We start from the raw sequence: 19,131 nt of genomic DNA, 5'->3' as shown, positions 1-19,131 counted from the left end.
ATAGATAGATAGATAGATAGATAGATAGATAGATAGATAGATAGATAAATGAATAAATAGATGAGTGAATGAATGAATAAATAAATAAGCCAACAAACAAGCAAGCAAATAAATAAATAAATTTATTTTAAAAAAGAATAGAATTGAGCTAATAAACTGAAAAAAGACACTTAATTCAAAAGCCTTAATTGTTGGCTTGGTGTGGGGGCACACACCTTTATTCCCTGCATGGGAGGCAGAGGCAGGAGGATCTCTGAGTTGAGGCCAGCCTGGTCTACAGAGCAAGTCCACAACAGCCAGAGCAACACAGAGAAGCCTTGTGGGGAAAACAAAACAAACAAACAAATGCCTTAATTGTTTTTACTTTAATACAAGGCAGCCTGCTACCTTCGTTTCCATTTCCTGTACTTGCTGGTTTCTTTATGTCTGTCCTGACAGTCTAAAGCAAGACAAGATGATACTGTATGTTAAAATAATACCTTATTTGGGCACTTGTGTGTTGTTTGTTTAAAAGGCATGTGCACGTCTATGTACTTTTTGTTTGTTCTGAGATGGTCTCACTGTGTACCCTTAGCCAACCTGTAACTTGCTATGTAGACCAGAGTGGCCCGGACTGAGATTCCCCTATCTCTGCTATGTGTGGTGTATGCTGTGGTGTGTATGTGTGTGTTGAGGCTGTTGGGCTTGGCGGCAGTTACCTTGCCATCGGAGCTATTTCAGCACTCCTCCCTTCTTGTTGATGCTTTCTAAGAAACAGGGTCTTCTCTCCTGCCTCTACTTTCCAGGTGCTAGGATTATAGGAGTATACAACCATGCCCCCGTATTCTTTGTGTTTCGATACATGATTTCATGATGCTCAAAGCTGCTCTTGAACTTTCACTTGGTTTTATATGGTTTTAAGGTCTAGGGATTAAAACCAGGGTTTGGAAAATGTTAGTCAGTTGTTCTACCACTGGGCTTCATGTCCAGTCCTTGAACCACACAGCATATCCCAGACTTAAAATCATGCCCCACTAGACTTTGCAGAATTTATTTTTGCTTTTTATTTTTGAGGTAACATATCATACTATAGTTTATGCTGTCCTGGAATGGACTAGGTAGCCCCTGCTGGCCTCATACTGTGAATAAGCCTCATGCCTGGGCTTTCCAAGTGCTGGGGTGACAGGCAAGCTGTAAAATTACTCATTTTCCAAATTGTTCACTGTTAGTATATAAAAATACACTTACACTGGGTATAGTGGCGCACGCCTTTAAAACCAGCAAGGAGTAGTGGTGTATGTCTTTAATCCTAGCACTTGGAACCAACTTGGTCTACATAGTAAGTTCTGGATCACCCAGAAAGACATAGTAAGACCTGTCTTTTTTGTTTTTTCAAGACAGGGCTTTTCTGTGTAGTCCTGGGTGTCCTGGAACTTGCTCTGTAGACCAGATCTTGAACTCAGAGATCTGCCTGTCCTGCCTTCCAGGTGCTGGAATTAAAGATGTGGACTACCAGGCTTGGCCTATCTTTTTTCTTTTCTTTTTTAAGACAATAAAAAGGAGAAAATAATACTTACTTATCCAACAGCAGATACTTCAAGGAACTAAAAGTAACCCACCCCCTTTTGCGTCTGAAAAAGGTTCTTATGGAACTGAAGATGGCCTCAAATTTTCTAGGTGGCTAAGGATAATTTGAACTCATGATCCTTCTGATCTTTCCGTATGTTTGTTCTTTCCAGACACGATTTTTTTCTGTATAGCCCTGAAACTCTCCCTGTAGACTAGGCTGGCCTCAGAGATCCTCCTGCCTCTGCCTCCTTCTCCAGGGGTGGGATTGAAAGCATGCACCACCAGGCTCTATTTTTCAAGTGCTGGACTCGCACGTACATGCAACCATTGCCAGTTCAAAATAATTCTATATAAACAATTTTTAACTACCCATGTGATATATCAGTAAGATATTATAGTAAGGTATTATACACCATTTAAGAGTAATAAAATAGGGGGCTGGAGAGATGGCTCGGCAGTTAAGAGCATGAACTGCTCTTCTGTTAAATGGACTGCTCTTCAAGAGGGTCTGGGTTTAATTCCCAGCATTGACATGGCATCTCACAACTGTCTGTAACTCTAAGATCTGACACCCTCATAGAGATATACATGCAAGCAAAACACCAATGCACGTAAACTACAAATAAATAATTTTTAAAAAGGCGTAATGAAATACTGTTACATGCTACAATATGGATGCATCTTGAAAATACTTCGAATAAAAGCATCTGGCTTAAAAGTACCACATTCTTGACTTCCCCCACTCCTCAAGATAGGGTTTCTCTGTGTTAACAGAGCCATCCAACTCAAGAACTCCAGCTGCCTCTGTCTCCCAAGTGCTGGGATTAAAGGCGTGGCCCACCATAATCAGTGAGGACCACACTCTTTTTCTTTTTTTTCCACTGGGGGCGGAGTAGGGAGGGTTTCAAGGCTGGGTTTCTCCGTGTAGCCCTGGCTGTTCTGGAGCTAAAAGAGATCCACCTGCCTCTGCCTCTCCAGTGCTGGGAGTGCCACACTGTCAGGGTGACCATATTCATGATTATTCTGACTTTACATACCATCCACTCTATTGGTAAATATATAAAAAGCATAGTTAAAGCATAGTTATAAGACTTTTCCAGGTGAAACCCAACAAGTTTAGAGATTCAGTACAGTTTACATAGAGAAGCTTAGATAGCCTAGCTGAAACTGGAAGGATTTTTCTAGTACAGATTTTGATTGGCAGGTCTTAGTTTCAGCCACATGTCCTTAATTAACAGACTTCTTCCTTTACTGAAAAGGGTCAAAGTGCTCTGTTCTGTCAATCACTACAGTAATTAATATTTTAGAATAAAAGATACATAAAAAGCAGTTAAGATAATAAAATTACAGGAACTACTTAGGAGTCCCAAGTTTACAAATACATTAGACAGGCAAATCAATTCAAAATAAAGCAAGCTTCCTCTCCTTTGTTGGGCAGTGCCTGTTGAAGTCTGTCTATAGGGTCCACAAACCAAGAAATTAACTAGGCAATTAGCCAGACAGTCCATCTCAAGAGATATTACAAACCCTATCTGACACACCAATCGTATGAAATAATCAATATACAACAATAAAATACACATGTAGTAAGTGTGGTAGTGATGTCTGTATCTTTAGCCCTGAAAAACCTGAGGCAAGAAGATAAGAGTTCAAGGCCAGCCAGGCTTTCTATGAATTCCAAATTCCAGACTAGCCTGGGTTACGTAGCAAGACTCTTTGTCCTAACCCCACCCCCAGAACTGGGTAATTAATTTACTGACATCATGTCTAAAAACAAAAAATAAAAAGAGCGGGGAGCCAGGCAGTGGTGGTACACACTTTTGATCCCAGTGCTTGGGACACAGCGGGAGGTAGATCTCTTGTGAGTTTGAGACATTAGCCTTCTCTACAGAGCAAGTTCCAGGACAGCCAATGCTACACAGAAAAACCCTGTCTCCAAATACCAAGGGACAAAAATAGGGAGAAAGAACGTGAGCTGGGAATACTTATCAGTGGGAGAGCACTTTCCAAACACGCATGAAACCTTTGTTCAAACCACAAAAACTTCAGTTTGATGGTACAGGCCTAAGCCCCAGGCACTCTGGGCTTACCTGAGATTCTCCTATTCAAAGAGTAAGCAGACAGCTCAGCAAGATGGTTCTGTGGGTAAAGAGGACTGCTGCCAAGCCTGAAGGAAGACCTCAGTGGAACCCTAATGGTGGAAGGAGAAAACCTACTTCCATAAGTTGTCCTCTGACCTCTGCACATGTACTGTGGTATGAGCTCATATAAACAAAAAATAAATTTTGGGGAATCAGAGATTGCTCAGCGGTTAAGAACACTTGTTCTTGCAGAAGAATTAGGTTCAGATGTCAGCACCCACTTGATGGCTCACAACCATCTATAACTCTAGTTCCAGGGGATCTGATGAGAACACCAGGCACAAACATGATGCACATACATATATGAAGGCAAAGGCCAAACACTTACATACAAAAGTAATTAATTAAAGTAAATAAACTGGGGGGGGGGACGACAGAGAGATGGTTCAGCAGTTAAGAGCGGACAGAGCCTATTGTTCTATCCCAGCATCCACATCAGATGACTCATCAACACCTGTAACTCCAGCTTAGCTCAGAAGAATCCAGCAACAAATAACTGAGTGTGGCAGTCAGTATACACCCGCCATCCCAACACTCCTGGAGGTAGAGGCAGGAGGATCAGACATACTGAGTTCAAATCTAGCAGACAATATACGAGACTATGTTTTGAACAACTAAAGAAAGCCAGGCACGGTGGCAGAACCTGTAATCCAGCACTCAGGAGGCAGAGGCAATCAAATCTTTTTGAATTCTAGGCCAGCCTGGTCAACAAAGCAAGTTCAGGATAGCCAAAGCTATACAGAGAAACCCTGTTGAAAGAAGAAAGAAAATAAAGAAAAAGAAAGAGAGAGAAAAGGAAGGAAGGAGAGAGAGAGAGAGAGAGAGAGAGAGAGAGAATGAACGAACAAACTTACTGCTCTTGTTGAGAACCAAAATTTGGTTCACACAGCTGTCTGTCACTCCAGTTCCAGATGGTATGAAGCCCTCTGTTGACCTCTGTGAGCACTAGGCATGTACATGTACACAATCATGCAGGCAAAACACCCACACACATTAAACAACAAACAAATACATAAATGGACAGATAACATCACAGTGGCTCACATCTACAATCTCAACAGTTAGGATGTAGAAGCAGAATTCAGGGTCTACCCAGCCTACACAGCTGCTGGTAATAAAAGACAAGCATTTCCCAGCATGCTCCCCACAATTTTTAAAGTCTGGCTAACGGGCCTTATGGAAAAGGAAGTAACAGGAAAGAACTGCTATTAAAGGAAAGAGTCTTAGTCAACTTTTTAAAAAAGATTTCTCTATTGCATACATGTACACCTGCATGCCAGAAGAAAGCATCAGATCGTGTTCTATAGATGGTTGTGAGCCACCACATGGTTTCTAGGATTGAACTCAGAACCTCTGGAAGAGCAGCTGAGCCATCTCTCCAACCCCAAGAACTTCTAATCTAAGGGTTGCTCCTCACTGAGAGAGAGAGGAGGCTGACCACCACTGCCGGGTAAAGGTCAAGCACATAGAGAAGTAGACTTTCCTACTGCTTCCATTCTCCTTTGGTTCTTCTTTCTTTCTTCCTTTCAGTTAGTATCTCATGTATCCTAGGCTGTCCTCAAGCTCTCTATGTAGCTGAGACAGGGCATGCAGCACACTTGGTTTATGTGGTGCTGGGGAATAAAAAATAGGGCTGTAGTTGTTGTGGCATGAAGCTTCAATTACTTCAATTCAATTCAACACTCAGGATGCAGAGGCAGGCGGATCTCTGAGTTTGAGACCAGCCTGGTCTACAGAGTAAGTTAAGTTCTAGGAAAGCCAAGGCTATAAAGATATCCAGTCTCTAAAAGGAAAAAAGAAAAAGAAAAGCCCACATAGGGCTTTGCATGACACTCCATCAACTAAGTTATATTCCTGGCATCTGTTTTTTCAAAAAAGCAAGAATGTAACAGTTAACAATGATGCTGGGAAAGAAAATAGGTTTGCACTAAAAGAGATGTTCCACTACTCTAAAAACAAGGTTAAAAAACTAAGGAATTTTAGAATAGCTAGGCAGGAACAAGGGTCACCTTTGAAGTCAGGGGTCATCAGACCAGTGAGATCTGCCTGCCTCTGCCTCCTAAATGTTGTGACTGAAACTGCTGTGTGCCACCACAACTAGATAAGCTCTATGTTTGATTCCCTAGCCCCGCTGGGCAGTAGTGGCACATGCCTTTAGTCCCAACACTTGGGAGGCAGGGGCAGGCAGATCCCTGTGAGTTTGAGGCCAGCCTGGTACAATGCAGACGGAAGATTCAGACGTAAAATAAATATATACATAAGAATTTTGAGATAAACTGGGATTGGTGGTGCATACCCTTTATTTCAGCACTCAGGAGGCAGAGGCAGAAGGATCTCTGTGAGGTTAAGGTCAACTTGGTCTACAGAGTTCTAGGACAGCCAGGGCTACATAGAGGGACCTTGTGTCCAAAAATTATACATATACATACATATATATACACACACACACACACCTACCTATAAATATAGATACAGATATATAGCCAGCTAGCCCAGGTTAGCGTGGAACTCAAGATCTTCCTATCTCAGTCTTGCGATTACTGGTGTTACATGTGTGCATGTTAGACATAGTATTAATTAATTTTTTGGTTTTTAACTTTTGCAAAGGATACTGTCAAATGAAGTTAGACACACTTCAAATTTACTGTTACTGCCCTTCTTTTCTGAGTCTTAAAGTTTCATTGCTGAAACAGGAAATTCTTTCTTCCCAAGCAAGACTTCAAAGCAGAAACTATGTGTCAATCACTTTATTAGATTTTCTGCAGCCCTTACAGTCATGTAAAAACAAAAAGTCTGAATTTATCACCTCAGTTATGGCAAAGCCTTTAGAAGACTCTACCTTTAGAATACTCTAAAGATCAGGCTTCTACCATAATGAAATTCATTATGGAAGATAAAAAAAGCACTTGTTATGAACAGCTAAACATTGAAGGCTACAAATACTTTTTTATAAGTTAAAAGAAAATCACAGCTACTCAAATAGGGTATTTTTCTTAAAAGGAAAACTTCTCAGACAAACCTTTTTTTCCCTATAGCATTGTAGGAAGCACTCCTACACAAAAAAGAAAAAGCCCGGAAATCATATTACTGTTCCTATCTTGTCAGAATCATGATAATTTGCTGTACTTAAAGGAAGATGTAATCTTACGCATTGTAATAAAAATTCTAGTCCTAAATCTGGACTAGGTCAGCTAACACACTAAGGAAGAGGTCCAGGCTGACTCTGCTCTGCTCCATCATCACCCTCCCATTCCTTTTACGTGACCAAACATTTCATTTAGATTTCAAATTCTGAGATGTCTTCCACAACATCTACCACATGACCACTTGACAAAACCAAGCAACTTTCGTATAGATCAGCCACACTAAGATTTTACTAGAAACTGATTTTAGTTACAAAAATATAGCTGACTAGCATATCAGTTGTCTGCAACAATGATTAATCAGATGCACTCACTGAGAGTAAATCCTACTTTCTCACTTACTCCGGTGCTTTCAGTATCAGTTTCCTTTATTTGTCAGATGATGGTAATAGAAATATTATAAAAATGGTCAGTGAGATGATTCACGAAAAGAAAGGCTGGCCTTGACCTACTGATTCTCCCACCTCCTGGCATATGCCACACCTGGCTCTCCTACATCCTGCATTACTAGGTGGATAATTCTGATGACTTTTAGGACTAAGCAGGTCATAAATCTTTCATTCGTTTGAGACAGGGTTTCTCTGTGTAATTACCCTGGCTGTCCGTCCTCAAATTCAGAGATTAGCCTGTCTCTGTCTCCTGAGTTCTGTGATTAATGTTCTAACTCGCAGCATATCTACCTTGTCAATAATTTTTAGCATATTTTTGACATATCAGAAGCTAACAAAGACATCTTGGGTGGTGCTACCAGTTAATAATGAATGCATTAAACGCTTATTAGCCAAACATTAATTATCAGGATACACAAAACAGTCCTCCAGCCAAGAAAGCATAAGTGGAAATAATTCATCTGAATTATTCTGCCTCTGCAGGATCACAATGTTTATAATATTTTGAAAGATAATGAATAAATTTCCATTCAGATAAAGTAACCATAGCTTTAAAAGTGACTAATTCAGCGTACTTAAGATAATTATAATTTTACCTCATCCATCTTCAAAAGGCTAATTATGCAGAAGAAACAGTGATGATTATAGCAAGCTTTCTACCATTTCTAGACACTCGGACACCAAACAAAATGCAAAACAATCTCATTTGTGAAGGGCTCAATGATATAAATACTTCTTTCAAACATGGGTTTTATTAAGTGTTAAGTTCTTTTAAAAAATTATTAATTTTTATTTTATGCATATGGATGTTTCGCCTGAAAATATGTCTATATAGCATTTTGCCATGTCTGGTACCCACAGAGACCAGAAGATGGCATTGGGACCTTGGAACAGAGTTACAGAAGCTTATGAGGCCCCCGTGGGCACTAGGAACTGGATTTGCTTCCTCTAAAACAGCAGTTCTCAACCTGTGGGTCATGACCCCTTGCAGGAAAAGAGGGGGGAGTCAAAAGGCCCTCTCACAGAGGTCACAGACCAAATATCCCACATATAAGATATTTATATTACAATTCATAACAGCAACACAATTATAGTTATAAGGTAACAACAAAAGTAACTTTATTGCTAGGGATCACTACAACATGAGTAACTGTATTACATGTTTCCAGTATCAAGAGAGTTGAGAAGCACTGCTCTAGAAGAACAGCAAGTACTCTTAGCAGCAAAACCATCTCTCCATCCTCCAGCCATGAACAAAGTTTTAGAAGCAAACAATCTTTATGTAGTCAAACTGTGATACAACTGATTTTTAAAAATTTATTTATGGGCCAGTGAAATATACAAAAATAAATTATGTAAAGAAATGTTTATTTTGCTGGCTGTAGTTTTTAATCTGAGCACTTGGGAGGCAGAGGTAGATCTTTGAGAGTTTGACGCCATCCTGGACCACACACTAAGAACCTGTCTCAAAAAAAAAAATTATGTATGTACGTATGTATGTACGTATTTTTTCATGGATGAAGGTGCTCATGGAGGATAGAGATGAACCTCAGCTGATATTCCTCAGATACTGACAACTTAGTTTTTGAAATAGGATCTCTCATTGAGTCCTGGAGCTCTTCCATTTGGTGTCTACAGGCCAGTCAGTGAAGCTCCATGGAAAGCTCCAATCAGGCAGGACCAAATGTGGTAGCATACACTTTTAACCCCAGCACCCAGGACACAGGCAGGCAGTTCTTTGTAAATTTGAAGACAGCCTGCGAGTGAGCTCCAGGTCAGCCAGGGACACAGAGTGAGACCCTGTCTTTAAAAAAGAAAGAGTGCAGGGCGTGGTGGTTCACGCCTTTAATCCCAGCAGTCAGGAGGCAGAGTCAAGTGGATCTCAGAATTCAAGGCCAGCCTGGTCTACATAGCAGTTTCCAGGACAGCCAAAAAGACTGTTACAGAGACACCCCATCTCAAAAAACAAGCAAAAAGAAAGAAAATGGGGCTAGCAAGACGGGAAGGAACGAACTGACTTCCACAGCTGTCCTCTAACCTCCACACATGTGTACACACACGTGTATACACACGCACAAAGCAATAAAAAAATTTAAACGCCTTCAAGACTGGAGGACAAGAGTCACTAATTATTAATAGCAATCACATTCCCACAGATTTTGTATTAATAATAATCTCTCAATATGAAATGAAAAATTAAATGCTGGAAGAAATACTTATTTACATACCTTACAAAAATGCTGAAAACACACAGCTTCTGACAGTGCTTGTACAAAGTACCTGGAACTTCTCAAATGCAAGGCTATAAAAAAAGGAAATGAAAGAAAAAGTAAGTTAATTTTATAAGGAAAAAAAACCAAACAAGGTAAATATCAATCCAGACAGGAAAATGTGCAGCACTACTTAACTGCACTTGAAGAACTCTTCAATGATACCCTTAACCTTAAATTCCTTGCCATAGTACTTTAACCGCTACACGCAACTACAACCCATCACACTTTATGGCAGTGGTTCTCAACCTTCCAAAGGCTTCCACCCCTTAATACAGTTCCTCACACTGTGGTGACTCCCAACCATAAAATTACTTTCACTGCTACTTCGTGACTATTGTTTTGCTATTGTCATGAATCACAATGTAAATGTTTTTGGAGATAGAGGTCAGTCAAGAGTGGCAACACAGGCGGGCCTGTGTTTGGGGCCCACACATCGGCCCCCAATCAATTTTGCAGAGGTCCATCAATTTCACTGTTTTGCTTTTCTGTCACTGTTGTTACCAAGCTCAATTGAGTTGATCTGGTGCTCAACACCAAACCACTTCCACCAACTTGACACACACACAGACTAATCACAATTAGATGCAAGCACAACAACAATGGCCTTGGTAGCTTCATGAATCCCACCTGTTACACTATCTTGATGAGGGTGGTCTTTGGTACCCCATGTAAAGCAGTATTAAGGTCATTACACCTCTAGCACTACCTTGGCTGTGGTGATGGGATGTAGGTGAAGCTAAATACTGAACACATCGGAGCCTCTGCTCGTTTTACTGGTATCAAGGGAAAAGTTATCATTAATATCATAAAAATTATCATTTATGCCGGGTACATTGGAGCACGCCTGTGACCCAGCACTCAGGGAGGCAGAGGCCAGCAGTTCACTGTGAGTTCGAGGCCAGCTTGGTCTACAAAGTTCCAGAACAGCTAAGGCTGCACAGAGAAACCTTGTCTCAAAAAAAAACAAAAAATAAAAAAATACAGATACAGACACCCATACCCACACACCACCCATGACCTTCCTTTGTAAAAAAAAAAAAAAATAACTTTTAGCTGAGCATGGTGGCACATGTCTTTAATCCCAGTAGAGGCAGGAGGATCTCTGCAAATCTGAGGACAGCCTGGTCTGCAGAGTGAATTCCAGGACACTCAGGACTTCATAGAGAAATCCTGCCTTGAAACCCACCCCCCACAAAATAAGTATGTATATAGAATGCGTTGCATGATGGCATACATATCTCAGACTCAGGAGAAGAGGGAGGTAGATCTGAGTTCCAGGCTAACCTGGTCTACATCTTAAGTTCCAGGTCATCTATGGCTACAGAGACCTTTCTCAAAAAGCAAACAAACAAACATACCAAACAGATAAAAATTAAAAAAAATTTTTAATTGAAACAGAATTGCCATTTTTCCCTTTATTCCCTCCCAAGAACCCCCTCAAGTTGATAATAGCATTTTTTATTATTGTTAAATACATACATGTACACATATGTATGCACAAATATATAAATACAACTACTCTGCAATGAACAACCAACCAATAAGAGAGAGGCTAAGTATCTTTCTCCTAGCAGCCATTATTTGCCTATAGTTCTTTATCCAGGGGTATAACCCCATAAAAATTTCCCACTTCCATGTTAGCATGTCCACAGATGTCATGGCCTTCCTTTTTCACTTATCAACCTTATTTTTCAAACATAATGCTGTCCTTTTAAAGTAAAACAGATAGGGGCTGGATAGATGGCTCAGAGGTTAAGAACTGTTCTTCCAAAGATTCTGAGTTCAATTCCCAGCAACCACATGGTGGCTCATAGCCATCTACTGTACAGGCACACAAGCAGGCAGAATGCTGTATAAATAATGAATAAATAAAATAAAGCAGATGAATTCTATATACAGATTTCCCCAAACCTTGTTTTTACACTTATTTATTATTCTGTATGGTGAGGAGAGTCAGAGGACAACTTGGGCGAGTTTGTTCCCTCCTTGTATCACACGGATCCCAGGAATCAAACTCAAGATTGCCAGACTCCTGTGGCAAGTACCTTTACTTGCTGAGAAATTTCAACCAGGCTATTCCCTATTCTTTCCTTTTTGAAAACAGGGTCTCATTGCATAGCTCTAGATGGCCTGGAAACTCACTACATACACAAGGAAGGCCTTGAACTCAGAGGTACTTCTGTCTCTGCCGCCAAGGGTTGGGATTAAAGGAGTGAGCTAACATACTCAACTCCAAAGTTTCCTTACCGCAGTTTTCTTTCTGCCTCACTTATTTGTGTGTGTGCAGGTATATACACATGCACACATATAGAGGCAGATGTATAGATGACCTCTATACATGTAGGTCAGAGGATGGCATATAGAGGTTGATTCTCTTAAATTCTAACATGTGGGCACAAGGTACAGAACTCAACTGGCCAGGCTTGGTGGTATAAACATCTTTACCTTAACTTTTTTGTTTGTTTTTTGAGAAAAGGTTTCTCTGTGCAGCCTTGGCTTTTCTGGACTCACTTTGTAGACTAGTCTGGTCTCAAACTCAAAAAGCTCTGCCTGCCTCTGCCTCCCCATAATGCTGGGATTACAGGCATGTGACACTGTGCCTGGCTTACGCAGCCATCTTGCTAGCTCTGTTATACAAATCTTTTTTATGTATATTAGTATTATGCCTGAAATTACGTATGTGCATCAGGTGTGTTTGGTGCTCTTGGCGGTCAGAAGAGGGCACCAGATCTCCTTGAACTAGAGTTAGGGACATTTGTGAGCTACCATGAGGGTCTGGGAATTGATCCCGGGGCCAATGCAAGAGCAGCATGTGCTCTTAACCACCTCTCCAGTCCTACTATTACATAATCTTTAATCGCCTAAAGTTAGACTTTTACAGTGATCACTGTACTACCTAGACCATTCCACCTTTTTTTTTTTTTTAAGTTTTCAGGACAGGGCTTCTCTGTGTAGCCTTGGCTGTCCTGGACTCACTTTGTAGACCAGGCTGTCCTTCAACTCACAGTAATCCACCTACCTCTGCCTCTCCAAGTGCTGGGATTACAGGGGTACGCCACCATACCCATCTTTTTTTTTTTTGATTGCTTTAACATTTAATGACTGTCCTTATCAACTAGTATTTCCTTTTTAAGTTTTATTTATTAATACTGAATATTAAATTATATTAAAACTTTTTAAGTTTTATTTATTAATACCAGGTCAGGGCCTTACGCATAAGCAAGCGCTCTACAAGTGTCCCAAGCTGGCTAATTTATGTCAACTTGATACACTCTAAAGTCATCAAAGAGAAGAATGCCTCATTTGAGAAAATTCTTTCATAAGATTTGCCTACAGGCAAGCTTCTGGGGCACTTCCTTAGCCAATGGAAAAGGAACAGTGCCCCCTGGACTGATGGTCCTGGATTCTCTAAGAAAACAGGCTTAGCCAGCCAGTAAGCAGCACCCCTCCTCGGCCTCTGCATCAGTTCCTACCTCTAAGTTCCTGTCCTGTTTGAGCTCCTGCCTTCGTTTCCTTCAATGAACTGTGAAGTTCACGCCAAAAAAACCCTTCCCTTCAGGTTGCCTTTTTTTTCTTTTTTTTAATATTTATTTATCTTATGGCGATTAGTGCTCTATCTCCGTGTACACCTGCATGCCAGAAGAGGGCATCAGATCCCTGTATAGATGGTTGTGAGCACCATGTGGTTGCTGGGAATTGAACTCAGGACCTCTAGAAAAGCAAGACAGTGCTCTTAACCTCTGAGCCATCTCTCCAGACCTCCCCTCCAAGTTGCTTTTGGTTCCCTTGTTTTACCACAGCAATAGAAATCCTATAAGATAGGTCAGACAGTCCTCATGTTCCTTCTTAACACAGGCCTTACAAGGAAATTAAAAGTAGAAAAGCAGCTCTTTGTAAACTGATGGCATGGGGGGGGGGGGGGGAAGACTGATGATAGTTTATTTGGTAAATGGCCTGCCTGTTGTTGTTTTGGTTTGGTTTTTTTTTTGTTTGTTTGTTTTTTAAGATTTATTTATGTATGTAAGTACTCTGCTTTCATGCACACCGGAAGAGGGAGTCAGATTCCACTGTAGATGGTTGTGAGCCACCATGTGATTGCTGGGAATTGAACTCTAGACCTCTGGAAAAGCAGCACAGTTTTTCTTAACCACTGAGTCATCTTGCTAGCCCCCAGCCTGACTTTTACCCAGGTAAAAGTTGGGCATGACAGCACATCTATAACCCCAGCACTGGAAAGGGTGGACACACAGGAAGACCCCTGAAATTTCCTGGCCAGCCAGCCTATTTGGAAACTTAAGAGTATTTTTAAAAATAAGGTTGAAAGCAACAGAGAAAGACACCCAGCACCAACCATGTTTTCACAAGAATGCCCACAAATGTACAATATGAACTTGTACACATACACAAAATAAACAAAAGATTTGAGGACCAGAGAAATGACTCAGTGGCCTCAAACTTGAAATCCTGATCCTCCTGCCTTTACTTCCCAAGAGCTAGAGCTAGGTTATAGATGTGCAACCAGAAGCCTGGCTCATTTTTTTTGTTTTTGTTTCTTTGTTTTGGTTTGGTTTTTTTTTTTTTTTTTTTTTTTTTTTGAGATATTATATTAGATGTAGCTGAAGCTGGCCTCAAACTTGAACAATCATCCTACCTCAGCCTTCCGGAGATCTGGGGTCACAAGAATGCACTAAAACCAGTCAGGAAACTGAAAGTTTTGTTGTTATTAATGTGTATAGACATTTGCCTGCATGTATATCTGCATACCATTTGCATGCTTATTGCCCAAGAAAGTCAAAAGGTGTCAGATATCTTGGAACTGGAGTTCCAGATGATGTGGAAGCAACATGTGAGTGCTGAGAATCAATCTGGAACCTCTGCTTTTAACAGCTGAGCCATCACTGCTACAGCCTGCCCCCATATTTAAAAAACAACACAGCAACAAAAAGGGATTGTAACTGAAATTTCACTGAGTGTAAGTCCCAAGACACTCAGGAGATAAGAGGCAGGATCAGAAAGTTCTAAGCCAGCTTCACAAAAAGCCAGGAATAGTCACACATAACCTGTTATGCCTGAATCAGGGAGGTTTAGGCAGGAGGATCAAGAAGTTCAAGGTCATTTTTTGGCTACATAGCTAGTTTTAGGCCAGCCCAGGTTCCATGAGTCCCTGTCTCAAAGCTGGGCACACCTGTAATCCCTGCACTCCAGGAGGCAGAGACAAGTGAATCTCTTTGAGTTTGAGGCCAGCCTGGTCCACAACAACAAAACAAAACAAAACTTGGTGAGTATGCAGCACTCGGAAGGCAGAGGCAGGGGGATCTCTATAAACCAACCTGATCTACAAAGAGAGTCCCAGGACATACAGGCCTACACAGAGAAATCCTATCTCAAAATCAAAACAAACACCCCTCCCAAAAGAATATTTCATTAGCTGCTTCTTCTCCTCTTACTTGCACTTGAAGATACTATCATAAATAAACCTGAATATATTTTCTCTACCTATCCCAATGAGGGGATGGTTGTGATGACAGATGCTTGTATTATCAGGACTTGGGAGGTGGAAGCAAAGGACTAACATTAATTTAACCTCAACCTAGCTCTACTAACAAGAACCTTTCTCAAAAGATACCCCAACCAAGGCCCAGCATGGTGGTGCAAGCCTCCCAGCGCTCAGAAGACAGGTGGATCTCCGTGAGTTCGAGGCCAGCCTGGTCGGTCTACAGCCAAGGCCACACAGATAAACCCTGTCTCGACAAACATAAAAGATACCCCAACCCCTCTCCTCAAATCAAGTTCAGTTTGGTATGAACTGAATATTAGTTACAATTTAACAATCTGTATTTCATACTTTGATCACTTAGTATTGAAAAGACACAGTCAAAAGAAAAATTTTAAGTACATTCAAATTCTTATAAAGCAAACACCAATAAACTGAAACCAACACCCAGAATAAGCAACTTTGCTGTGTAGCTTGTCTTCAGTCACATGGTTTGCAAGCCTATGAATATACAAACCTTCACTTAAATACTACAGCACCACAGGTTAAAATGAGTCAAAAAATGGTAGCTCACACCTGTAACTCCTGCACCAGGGAGACTGAAGCAGGCAGACTGCTCAATTGTGAGGCCAGCCTGGACTACACAGAGTTCTAAGCCAGTTCTAAGTTACATTCAAGACTGTCTCAGAAACCAAATAAGAAGTCACTTGAAATAGGGATTTTTACAGAGGTTGGGACCAGAAGGAGATGAGGAAGGGTGTTACAATCCAGATGTAAAGTCAATAAATTATAAAATAAAAAAATAACTAAAAGAGAAAAAAGTAAATAAAAGAGAAAGATTTTACTATAATTACTAACTTCAGATTACTTTCGAAATTTGTCAGAAATATCTAATGTCACCAAAACACTAACAGTAAGATGCACACTTAAATATTACAAGCTAGGCATGGTGGCTCACACCAGCAACCCCAGCACTCAGGAGGCCTAAACTAAGAGAGACCCACTGTAGTTCAAGGCCAGCCTAGGCTACACACAGTTAAGTTTCCGGGCTAGCCTCACCTAGTGAAACTCTGTCTCAAAATAAATAGGCAGGTAGATAGGTAAGAAGATAGGTAAAATGCAGTTGAGTTGGGCCTAATGGCATATTCCTTTAATGCCAGTTACTGGCTGAGGAGAGCTGACAGTTTAAGATCAGGCTAGGCCGCAGGTGAGTCCATGATCATACCCTGGCAATGCAGTACGTCCATCTCAAAACTAAAGTAAAATCTTGTTAGCTAAGGGTATACTGCAGTAGCAGAGTGTAGTGTGGCATGCATAGTGCTCTGGGTTCAAGCCTCAGGCTGAAAAGTAATCAACCAGTTAGTTAAAACACAGAGACCTATAGTACAGCTCAGCAGAATGCTTGACTGCATCAAAGGTGGGCTCCATTCCCAGTACCACAAAAAACAGACAAGTAACACAGGGCTAGTTATCAATGCTTCAGTGTACCAACGGAATTCCAATGGATAGGAGCATTAACAGGAAAGGACATTATCAGGAACCTGTTTTTGGAGACAGGATTTTTTTTTTAATATTTATAGCCCAGGCTGGACTCAAATCAGCAATCCGCCTACCTCCTGGAGTGCTTTAATTACTGGTTTGTCACCTCACCTTCCAATTGTGCATTTATGCACAACTTGTCATCACTGCCAGTAGCAATAATGCAACGGAAGCAAGTGTACTGTCTATTGAAATCCACTCATCTTATACTAGTCTTTCAACAAAGTTAACTCATCTCCTGGCTCTCTGAGGACCAGTCAAAACACCAGCTTAGTGCTCAGCCTTTTCTTAGTACTTTAACTCCACTCCATGGACTAAGAAACATCTGATAATCTGTTTCTACACTCTAATAACTTACAACCCTGATAGATCAGGTTGGACTTGTAAAAACAGTTAATGATGGGGGCTGGAGAAATGGCTCAGTGGTTAAAAGCATTGTCTCTTCTTCCAGAGGTCCTGAGTTCAATTCCCAGCAACCACAAGGTGGCTCACAATCATCTATACTGCGATCTGATGCCCTCTTATGCAGGTGTACATACAGATAGAACACTCCTCATACACATAAAATAAATAAAAATCTTTAAAAAAAAAAAAAGAGTTAATGACAAGCAGGGTAGGAAAAAAGACTAATGAAAACACTCCAACAAAAGCACTCACACATGTGCAGGCCTGATGCACGCAGATTCTCAACTGTTCACTTAAAATGGAGTTAAAGGGCCTACAGGTGCCTGAAACATTCTTGCTGGACCTCATCATGTTGTCTTTGCTAACAGTAAACTCCCAGAAGCTGGGTCCTCAAGAAAACTAACACACTCAAAGGCGAGGCCTAGCCAGAAAGGAACTATGTACAAAAAGTTAAAACTTTGGCAAACGGATTGACCAGATCCTCCGAAAATATGCACAGTCTGCACGGTAAAGAACAGAGGGCAGCCTGGAACCCCCGACTTAACTGAAAGTGCATGGAGGATGCCTCACAGAAAAAAGAGTTTATAGTCTATAGACTTTCACACATTTTCAGCCTCAGCAGGAATGGTGGCACACACCCAGCGATCCCAGCACTGATCAAGAGGCAGAATGGGGAGCACTATAAAAATTAGAGGACAGCTTTATCTACAAATCAAGCTCTAAGTCTCAAGTCTGCCCTGGTGTCCATTTTTTTTTTTAAGTCTTAGGCTGGTGGTTCTGTTAGTATTACACCCATTGTTCTCTCTTTAAAAGAAGAAGGAAAAAAAAAAAAAACAAAAAAACCTGAGCTCAGTTTCCACACCTACAAACGGAATTGGTTTGTAAATCCTAAAGTGTTTTTTCCAGTCTAAAACACTACATTTAAAAAATAAATAAATAAATAAATAAATAGGTTAGACATATTCCCATTCTCTCCCAGTAAATCTTTACGTAGAGGCTACGTAGGTTGAGCACTAGACTTTGACCAAGTTAGCTGTAGGGCTGGAGTGAGGCTCAGTGATACAGAACCTGCTCACTATGCTCCAAAGCCCCGAGCTCAGTTCCCAACACCAAAGAGAAAACAGAAAGAAAAAAAAAAAAAAAAGCTTCAAATAGTTTATGTCCCTAAGAAAAATCACTGTTCCACATAAGTAGACAAATCCTCAAAACAACTTCTCAAAGAGAGCCTTCAATATTAAGACCTAGCCTTATATTTTTAGTTTAACAATGATACTTGTGTTAAATGCTCAAAATAGTATCACTACCAAACTAGCCATGTGGAAGCTGAAAAACCATCCACATGGTGATTACATATTTGGAATATCACTAAGTGGCTGAAAAGTCTCACCTTACAGCATCCTAAAATACGAGTTTTCCCCCTTCCAGGTTTGCACGGGACTACAACCTGATTTTTGCGTGTGTGTGTGCATGCACATCTCACACACAATTATATATAACCTGCAATAAACGCTTGTTTCAAAAGAAATGTCAGAAGACAGAAAGAACCAAATAAATAACCAACCAAGGTCAGAAGTTTTACTGAGGACTATTAGAATATACAAACAGAACCAAAGAATGGGGGAAAAAATTGTGCCTATTTTCCACTATAGGCTACTAAACATGAATTTTTAAAAAATCCATTTGGGTGCAAAAAAGTGCAATTTCATGAAAACCACCTGAAAGGGGAACCCATCAGCAAGTGATCCTTAAAGTTGTAACTCTAAGTAGAAATGCATCTATCCTGATGCAACCTCGCCAGACTATCTTCAAAATGTTTTTTTTTTTTTTCTTTTCACTTGGATAATACCTTCCCCCGTACAATCACAACCGCTACGACTTCAAAACAATCTTCTACTTACACGGTCTCCAGGAACACGCCACGGAAGACAGAAAACCCACCCCAAGCCTGTCTCCACCCGGCGTGAAGCCGCGATGAACGATCCGCATTAAACGCGGAGAGGCAAAATGGAGTTGTACAAGAGTTTCGAGCCCATCTCAACTCCCGACGGCCACGCGCGCTCCGCGGCGGCAGGCTACCCCGAGCGCGGCCGCGGGCCGGCCGGAGCCCCCGCCCAGCGCGGCGCAGCCCCGGGAGGAAGCGGCGGGGAGGGCGGGCGGCTGGGGCTCCACCAGGCCCGGCGGGCGGGCGGGGGAAGGGGG

General features: G+C 41.1%; 1 protein-coding gene across 3 annotated transcripts in view; it reads right to left on the bottom strand.

The window, feature by feature from the left end:
• Rhoa (ras homolog family member A) overlaps positions 1-19,131 on the bottom strand; it is a 33,161-nt gene that overhangs the window by 13,343 nt on the left and 687 nt on the right. The window contains exons 2-3 of one of the 3 annotated variants that reach the window (XM_055629799.1): positions 9,450-9,523; positions 3,639-3,739 (exon numbers count right to left, since the gene is read on the bottom strand). The gene's annotated coding sequence lies outside the window, so the exon portion shown is untranslated. Of the gene's footprint in view, positions 1-3,638; positions 3,740-9,449; positions 9,524-18,830; positions 18,969-19,131 lie in introns of those variants that run through there. The other 2 variants (XM_055629798.1, XM_055629797.1) reach the window with 2 other exon arrangements.

This window comes from Psammomys obesus, unplaced genomic scaffold (genome assembly GCF_907164565.1).
Source record: "Psammomys obesus unplaced genomic scaffold, mPsaObe1.curated_primary_1811, whole genome shotgun sequence".
Lineage (NCBI taxonomy): Eukaryota > Metazoa > Chordata > Mammalia > Rodentia > Muridae > Psammomys > Psammomys obesus.
Note: the sequence above shows the minus strand (reverse complement) of the source record. Positions and strands in the feature narration are given on the sequence as shown.